Source organism: Hylobates moloch, unplaced genomic scaffold (genome assembly GCF_009828535.3).
Source record: "Hylobates moloch isolate HMO894 unplaced genomic scaffold, HMol_V3 SCAFFOLD_6, whole genome shotgun sequence".
Taxonomy (NCBI): Eukaryota; Metazoa; Chordata; class Mammalia; order Primates; family Hylobatidae; genus Hylobates; species Hylobates moloch.
Window position 1 is genome coordinate 37,939,803 of NW_026652281.1, and position 9,269 is coordinate 37,949,071.

Sequence of the window (9,269 nt, forward strand, 5' to 3'; positions counted from 1 at the left end):
GAGTCTCTTCACTGTATAAAATTTAAATGCCTGTATAGTAAATTTTAAAATATGTAGTAATCACAATTGAAAGGCAAATCACAAACTGAGAAAAATGACATTTTAACATGGTTTAAACAATGGAACAGTATCTTTAATGTACAAAGAGTTCATACCAATGAATAAAGGCAAATCAGAAATATGAGCAAAGGACATGTAGAGGCAATTCATACAAAAAAAAGGACACGTAAATAGGTAATAGCATATAAAAATGTCCTTTACCAATTGAAAAAGGGTAAATCTTAATTATCTTTCACGTATTAAGGTGTTTAAAAGGGAAAGTGCACATTGTCTTTCCAGGTGAGGAGAAAGTAGCTTTCATTAATTTCTGAAGTGATATAAAACATAACTTTCTGCTGGAGATCAGTTTGGCACTATGTAACAAAAACTGTAAAAATAACCATATTTTTTGACTCCAAAATCTTAGAAAACAAATATAGGGATTTTTTACGTGTTTCTGGCATGGATAACATACATTTGTTATGAAATGATTGCTCATAATAGGAAAAAATAAGCAGGAATGCAAATATCAAATAATTATTGATTAATAATTTATTATTTAAAGTATATATCCATACAGTTGTTTAACAAAAATATATTTATTAAGCACATATCTCGTGTCAGATACTATTTTAAGCAATGAGGATAGAATGATAACTAAGCCAGACAAGGTGCTTGCATTGTTAGAACTGACATTCTAGTTTAGGGAGGCAAAGAACAGATAAATATATCCTGTCAAATATGGTGCAATGTCAAATAATGACATGATTATATTAAAAAAGCCTAAGTGAGCAATAAAGGAAGCTTTTTTAGATGATCTTTTTTAGAATAAGGAAGTCCTCTCTGAAGAAGTGACCTTTGAGCAGAGAACTGAATGAAGTGAGGGAGTGAGCCATTTGTGAATATGTGGGAGAAGTTTTCCAGGCAGAGCTGAGCAAGAGAAACACCCTGATAGCAAACTAGGTAGCCAGTGAGAAAGGGTGAAAGTGATAGGAAATGAGAGCTGAAAGGAGGCTAGGTGCCAGATCTTGCAAAGCCTTATCAGTGGTGAACAAAATTTAGGTTTTTTGAGAGTAGAGGAGTAATGTGACTGTATTGATATTTTATAGGAATCCTCCTGGCTTCTGTATGGGGAAGAGTAAAGGCTTCCACATACTAAAGGCAAGCAGCTGAGGCAAAAGATAGTAGTAATTTCATCTCGAGTGATAATGTAATGGAGATGAGAAGAGTTTAGAGTGAAGATGTTTATAGATTACATTAGAGACGAATATTAAATGACATGAAAATATTCATGTTCAATTTAAAACATGTACAGTATGATCTTACCTTTTAATACAAATACACGATAGAAGAATGTGCTAAAATGGTAGTATTATGTCTGAGCATGGGCTTGCATAGTTTCACTTTTTATTTAATTGCTCTAAAAAACTTAGCGTTTTTTTGTAAGAAGAAAAATTATTTTAGAAAAATATTAACAGAGCAAATTTAGTTATGGGCAGACACAGCAATAAAGATCTTTCTAGATTACTAAATCTGTTCATATCATTTAATCAGTAGTCTCTAGATCACTATGAAAGTTCTATCCTGTATTTCTCCAAAATATCTCTAAAATAATTATGCTGAAATCTTCCAGAGTTTATTGCTTCAAACTAGTTTGAGAAACTCATAACACAGGAATTAAAACATGAATTTATAAAGTGGCCAGTGCATTTTATGAAAACAACAGAATGTTTGTATTAGTTTCTATTGTGGCACAATGAATTACCCCCATAACAAATTGGGCAGCTTAAAAAAACATTTAATATCTCATAGTTTCTGTAATTTAAAAATTTCAGAGTGGCTTCGCTGGATAGTTCTGCCTTAGATTTCCCATGAGGTTCTAGTTAAGACTTCTACTTGGGATGCAGTCATTTTAGACATGACTGGATTTAATTAGCGCTGGAGGATCCTCTTCTAAGATCTCTTACTCAGACAGCTATAGAAAGAATGTCTTTATTTCTTGCAGATTGCTGTTAATGAGGTTTCAATTCCTTGCCACATGAAGTTCATAGAACATCTGGAGTGTCCTTCTGACATAACAGCTGGGAGACAGACAGCAAGGAGGAAGCGCAATGTCGTTTATGACTTAATTACACCTCATCACTTCTGCCATGTTCTATTTTTTGGAAGAGAGTCACTAAATCCAACCCTGTACTTAAAGGGGAAGAGGATTTGACTCTGTATTTTGAAGGGAGGATTATGAAACAGTAGCATTTATATCATTAAAATGACTAAAATATTAAATCACTATATAACAATTAATGGGTGGAGGATATTATTAGGCACCAAAACTAATAATAAGGAAATTTTTAGCGTAAATATTAACAGAATAATATAGTTTTTTACTTTGTTCCTTAGTAAATAGATATAAAGTATTAATTTTCCTTGAAAATAATATGATAGAAGTACGTATAACCCCCCCCCCCAACGAGCTTAATACACATTTTCGAAAGTCCAGTCATTATTATTGTTGAGTTGAAATACAAATGAAGAGTAGCAGATTGTTTCAACAGTTTTCAAGAGTTGGCACAGAATGCTATGGTCCTGCCAAACAAAAGTGCCTGTACAGAGCAAGCAAGTCATTCATTTATGTTAACATTTTGCTCAAAAATTCTGATGCTAAATAAATTCAGCTCACAGGATAAAATAAAAATCACCTATATTTTTTATTCAAGAATTCACTCAGCAAGATATATTAAGCACCTACTATGTGTAAACCACTGTATTGGGTACTGTGATGCAACTATACGCTATTTTATTTATATCTTTTTTAGAGACAGGGCATCACTGTGTTGCCAAGGCTGGTCTTGAACTCCTGGGCTCAAGCAATCTGCCCACCTAGGCCTCCCAAAGTGCTGGGATTACAGGAGTGAGCCACTGCGCCCCGCCTGGTAAGTATTTTAAAAGATGAAATTTAGTAATATTTTAAATATTTTACATGTAAAATAACTTGAAATAAGCAATTTAAAAAATATCTTTCAAACAATAGAGGTGTTTTTGTTTTCCTGTTTTTGTAAAATGATGCGATATAACAGTCCACTATGGTGCATTTGATCCTGGTTACATTGTTAGGGAAGTTAGGCAAAGCATATTTATCATCTACACACTTAATGGGACACATACAGTAAATGGAAGCAAACAAGAATATTTTGAATTGTGAATTGGGTATAAATTTTCTTAATTGCTGAGTTTATTCTTTTTCTACTTGATAGGCTATACCATTTATGTTCAGAAAATGATGATTCCCAAATTATTGGACTTAATTTTTCATCCGTCTACCATAGTATTATACTTCATGTCTATACCCTTGTCATGGCCTCATGATGGGCAAAGTGGACTTTCCTGCCCTTTGGGGAGTTGGTAGAGTGATATCCTTGGGCAAAAAGGTGTTAGCAGGTGTGACCCAAACAGAGGCTTTGCTCAGTTGGCTTGCCCTCTTGGGCTTCTGCCATAACCATGAGAAGCACCTCCTGAATAACCACTGCCCCTTCACTCTGGGCTCCAGAAGGAGATATTTGGAACAGACCTGAACCCAACTGGAATTCTGGGGGCAATCCCAGGTGAACCCAGCCAACATCACCAAAATCTAGCCAACCTGCATGCAGAGGAGTGAATGAGAAAAATAAATACTTGTACTTTAAACCACTAAGATTATTTTGGTGATAGGCGACTAACATGATGCTTATACAGAATTTTAATTGAATTTTATTTTTAAAATGTCCAGTGTAGGATTAAATACTATCATCACAAACATGTCAGCTAACTGTGTAAGAGAAATTTTATCTTTTAGTAAGTTTAACCCATTGGTACCAGAAATAATTTGAGTAAATGCAATATAAATTTCTTAAAATCTTGCTTTATCTTCTTTAACCTCTACTGGATTTTTATAAGTTGAATGACCATTTTAATATCATTTGACTTTTTAGAAAAGTTTATTTAGGTTCAAGGGTACGTGTGCAGGTTTACTATGTAGCTAAATTTATGTCACAGGGGTTTGTTGTACAGGTTATTTCATCACCCAGGTACTAAGCCTAGCACCCAATAGGTTTTTTTTCTGATCCTCTCTCTCCTCCCACCCTTCACCCTCAAGTAGGTCCCAATGTCTGTTGTTCCCCTCTTTGTGTCTCTGTGTTCTCATCGTTTAGCTTCCACTTATAAGTGAGAACATGCAGCATTTTGTTTTCTGTTCTTGCATTAGTTTGCTAAGGATAATGGCCTCCAGCTCCATCCACGTTCCTGCAAAGGACATGATCTTGTTATTTTTTTATGGCTGCATTGTATTCCATGGTGTATACGTACCATATTTATGGGCAGTGATGGGCATTTAGGTTGATTCTGTGTCTTTGCTATTGTGAATAGTTGTACAATGAACATACATGTGCATGTGTCTTTATGGTAGAATGATTTATATTCCTTTGGTTATATATCTAGTAATGGGATTTCTGGGTCAAATGGTAGTTCTGATTTTAGCTCTTTGAGGAACCACCACACTGCTGTCCACAATAGTTGAACTAATTTACACTCCCACCCAACAGTGTATAAGAGTTTGTTCCCTTTTCATTGCAAACCTCACCAGCATCTGTTGTTGTTATTTTTTTTTTTTTACTTTTTAATAATAGCCATTCTGACTGGCATGAGATGGGATCTCATTGTGGTTTTGATTTGCATTTCACTGATGATCAGTGATGTTGAGCTTTTTTTCATATACGTGTTGGCCACATGTATGTGATCTTTTGAAAAGTTTCTGTTCATGTCCTTTGCCTATTATTCAATGAAATTGTTTGTTGTTTTCATATATATTTGTTTAAGTTCCTTGTAGATACTGGATATTAGACTTTTGTCAGGTACACAGTTTGCAAATATTTTCTCTCATTCTGTATGTTGTCTGTTTTCTCTGTTATTATTTTACATTTGATTAGCTTTCCTTTCTCTTTTTGACAAATAAAAATTTCAGATACTATTCCGTATATTTCCAGTAGCATTTAAAAATACTAATGAGAATTCTAAATATTTGGCAACATGAAGAGAGGTGTCTGATATGGTTTCATTGTGTCCCCACCCAAATCTCAACTTGAATTGTATCTCCCAGAATTCACACAGGTTGTGGGAGGGACCCAGGGGGAGGTAATTGAATCATGGGAGCTGGTCGTTCCAATGCTATTCTCTTGATAGTGAATAAGTCTCACAAAATCTGATGGGTTTATCAGGGGTTTCCGCTTTTCCTTATTCCTCATTTTTCTCTTGCCACTGTCATGTAAGAAGTGCCTTTCACCTCCTGCCATGATTCTGAGGCCTCCACAGCCATGTGGAACTGCAAGTCCAATTAAACCTCTTTTTGTTCCCAGTTTTGGGTATGTCTTTATCAGCAGCATGAAAATGAGCTAATACAGTAAGTTGGTACCAATAGAGTAGGACGTTGCTGAAAAGATACCCAAAAATGTGGAAGCGACTTTGGAACTGGGTAATAGGCAGAAGTTGGAATAGTTTGGAGGGCTCAGAAGAAGACAGGAAAAGATGGGAAAGTTTGGAACCTCTTAGAGACTTGTCAATGGCTTTGACAAAATGCTGATAATGATATGAACAATAAGGTCCTGGCTGAGGTGGTCTCAGATGAAGATGAGGAACTTCTTGGGAAATGGGGCAAAGGTGACTCTTGTTATGTTTCAGCAAAGAGACTAGTGGCATTTTGCCTTTGCCCTAGAGATTTGTGGAACTTTGAACTTGAGAGAGAATATTTACAGTATCTAGTGGAAGAAATTTCTAAGCAGCGAGGCATTCAAAAGGTGACTTGGGTGCTGTTAAAAGCATTCAATTTTAAAAGGGAAACAGAGCATAAAAGTTCAGAAAATTTGCAGCCTGATGTTGCAGTAGAAAAGAAAAACCCATTTTTTGAGGAGAAATTCAAGCCGGCCACAGAAATTTGCATAAGAAGCAAGAAGCCTAATGTTAATCCCCAAGACCATGGGGAAAATGTCTCCAGGCCATGTTGGAGACTTTCACAGCATCCTTCCATCACAGGCCTAGAGGCCCAGGAGGAAAAAGTGGTTTTGTGGGCTGGCCCCAGAGTCCCCTTGCTGTGTGCAGCCTAGGGACTTGGTGTCCTGTGTCCCAGCTGCTCTGACCATGGCTGAAAGGGGCTAATGTAGAGCTTGGGCTGTGGCGTCAGAGGGTGGAAGCCCTAAGCCTTAGCAGCTTCCATGTGGTGTTGAGCCTGCAGGTGCACAGAAGTCAAGAATTGAGGTTTGGCAACCTCTGCCTAGATTTCCGAAGATGTATGGAAACACCTGGGTGCCTAGGTAAAAGTTTGATGTAGGGGTGGGGCCCTCATGGAGAACCCCTGCTAGGGCAGTGTGGAAGAGAAAGGTGGGGCAAGAGCCCCCACACAGAGTCCCTACTGCGGTAATGACTATTGGAGCTATGAGAAGAGGGCCACCATCCTCCAGACCCCAGAATGGTAGGTCCACCAACAGCTTGCACTATGTACCTGGAAAAGCTGCAGACATTCAATGCTAGCCCATGAAAGCAGCCAGGAGGGAGACTGTAACCTGCACAGCCACAGGGGTGGAGCTGCCGAAGACCATGACCTGGAGGTGAGACCTGGAATCAAAGGAGATCATTTTGGAGCTTTAAAATTTGACTGCCCCACTGGATTTCAGACTTGCATGGGCCCCGTAACCTCTTTGTTTTGGGCAATTTCTTCCATTTGGAATGGCTGTATTTACCCAACACCTGAACTCCCTTTGTATCTAGGAAGTAACTAGCTTGCGTTTGATTTTACAGGCTCATAGGCATAAGGGACTTGGCTTGTTTCAGATGAGACTTTGGACTGTGGACATTTCGGTTAATGCTGAAATGAGTAAAGACTTTAGAGTACTGTTGGGAAGGCATGATTGGTTTTTAAATGTGAGGACATGAGATTTGGAGGGGCCAGGGGCAGAATGATCTGGTTTGGCTGTGTCTCCATCCAAATCTCAACTTGAATTATGTCTCCCAGAATTCCCATGTATTGTAGGAGGGACCTGGGGGAGGTAATTGAATCATGGGGGCTAGTCTTTCCTGTGCTATTCTTGTGATGGCGAAGAAGTCTCACAAGATCTAATGGGTTTATCAGGGGTTTCTGCTTTTACTTCCTCCTCATTTTTATCTTGCTTTCACCATATAAGAAGTGCCTTTCACCTCCCGCCATGATTCTGAGGCCTCCCCAGCCATGTGGAACTGTAAGTCCAATTAAACCTCATTTTGTTCCCAGTTTTCAGTATGTATTTATCAGCAGCATGAAAGCAAACTAATACAGTATCGAATAGAAATTATTTACAATTAAGTTATACACTCCATGGCAAAACTAAACTGATATCACATAATATCAAAAATAGTTAAGAAATTGTCATCTAGAAAGTTGTTAAATTACAAAATCAATATTAATTCTAATACAACAGTTCAAACTGATAAATATTTTTTCATGGCTATAGTTTTTTCCTATGATTCACTTTTGATGTCAGATTGTTTTCCCTGGAAAATCAATTCTAATCTAGGAAGGTAATTGCAGTATTATGGACTAATTTGAATTGTGGCAGTGAAGATACTAATAGCCTTGATTCCAAGCAACTGGAGGACTGAAACTTAAGGTTTGAGAAATATGATTGAAGAAAATATAATGCATATTTTAAATTGCATAACTTACTAATAGTTTCATCTCTTTCCTGACTTTTTAATGAGTACTCACTAGGTAGATTTCTCTAGGTAAAATTTTGATAAGTGCTCTCTATAAAATCACTCAGAATGCTAAGGAAACATTGAAGGATGTCTTCTAAGTTATCCTGAAAGAGAGAACAGTCATTGTGTTGGAAGGCTTTTAAAATGAGGTGTCTTCCAAGGTGAATGTGTCACTTTGGTTGAAGATAACAGAAACTCAGTTTGTTATTTTTAACAGAAGATTTATTGACAGGATAATCAGGGTTTATAGAATTGATAGAAGGCTGTAAGACGAGGATTGAAATGGACAGGAAAAAAAAATGCTGTTCTAGAGGACCGAGAAGTAGGAGGTACCACAACTGTCTTTTGGCAGGAAAATCTGTAAGGGTGGTGCTATCATGGCCCACGGCACAGTTATTGCTACTTTCATCTTGATATTATCTGCTAAAAATTCAAAATCATAAACTAGAACACATACTTGGCCAAACGTCTGTCATATTCCAACACAGAGTTCTGAGAAAATATGATCTGCCATTTTGTAGTGGATGATGAAACATCACTTCCCATTCATATTACATGAGAATTCCCCAGGTAGCATGGAAGGGTAATTGGATTCTCCAGATCCAAAATGTTGACAAATATCTAATACCCGAGTCTTGATACGAGAGTAAGCATTTACCTGGTGTCTGGTATTAGGGAGCAGGGGGTGATGTGTGTTTGTGTGAGTTTGTGGCAGCAGTTGAGGAGTGAGTGGGCAACTGTATTTTCAGACAGAGGAAGAGCGTGCATGAAGTTATTAAGAAAGGAGAGCTCATGATATATTTAGGAAACTTAAAAGATTGCTATGTGAGAACTGTGGAATTTAAAAATATTTTTTAATTGATTACATAGCAGTGGAAAAAATTTTAAAAATAAAGAAGACTGGACCAGGCATGGTGGCTTACGCCTTTAATCCCAGCACTTTGGGAAGCCAAGGTGGGTGGATCACTTGAGGTCAGGAGTTTGAGATCAGCCTGGCCAACATGGTGAAACCCTGTCTCTACCAAAAATACAAAAATTAGCCAGGAGTGGTGGCAGGCGCCTGTAATCCCAGGTACTCTGGAGGGTGAGGCAGGAGAATCGCTTGAACCCAGGAGACAGAGGTTGCAGTGAGCGGAGATTGCTCCATTGCACTCCAGCCTGGGGGACAAGAGCGAGACTTCATCTCAAAAAATAAAATAAAGTAAAGTAAAGAAGACTGGTAAAAAAAAAAAAAAAAAAAGCAGAAAAAAACTGGGCAAGTAGGCAATGATATAGTTTTTGAAAGCATAATTATGCCATACTAAGGGGTTAGGATGGTTTTGACATGCTTATTTTCCTAATTGTTAATTAATGACCATTTCAGGATTTTATATATATATATATATACACACACACATATATATACACATATATATAAATATATATACATACATACATATATAAATATATATACATATATACATATATAAATATACATA

The 9,269-nt window shown here is 37.2% G+C and overlaps 1 protein-coding gene across 9 annotated transcripts in view; it reads left to right on the forward strand.

The window, feature by feature from the left end:
- The window catches only part of TMEM232 (transmembrane protein 232), a 326,397-nt gene that overhangs the window by 1,177 nt on the left and 315,951 nt on the right, over window positions 1-9,269 (forward strand). For all 9 annotated transcript variants that reach the window (XM_058440629.1, XM_058440635.1, XM_058440638.1 and 6 more), the window contains exon 2: window positions 2,853-2,969. The gene's annotated coding sequence lies outside the window, so the exon portion shown is untranslated. The remainder of the gene's footprint in view (window positions 1-2,852; window positions 2,970-9,269) is intronic.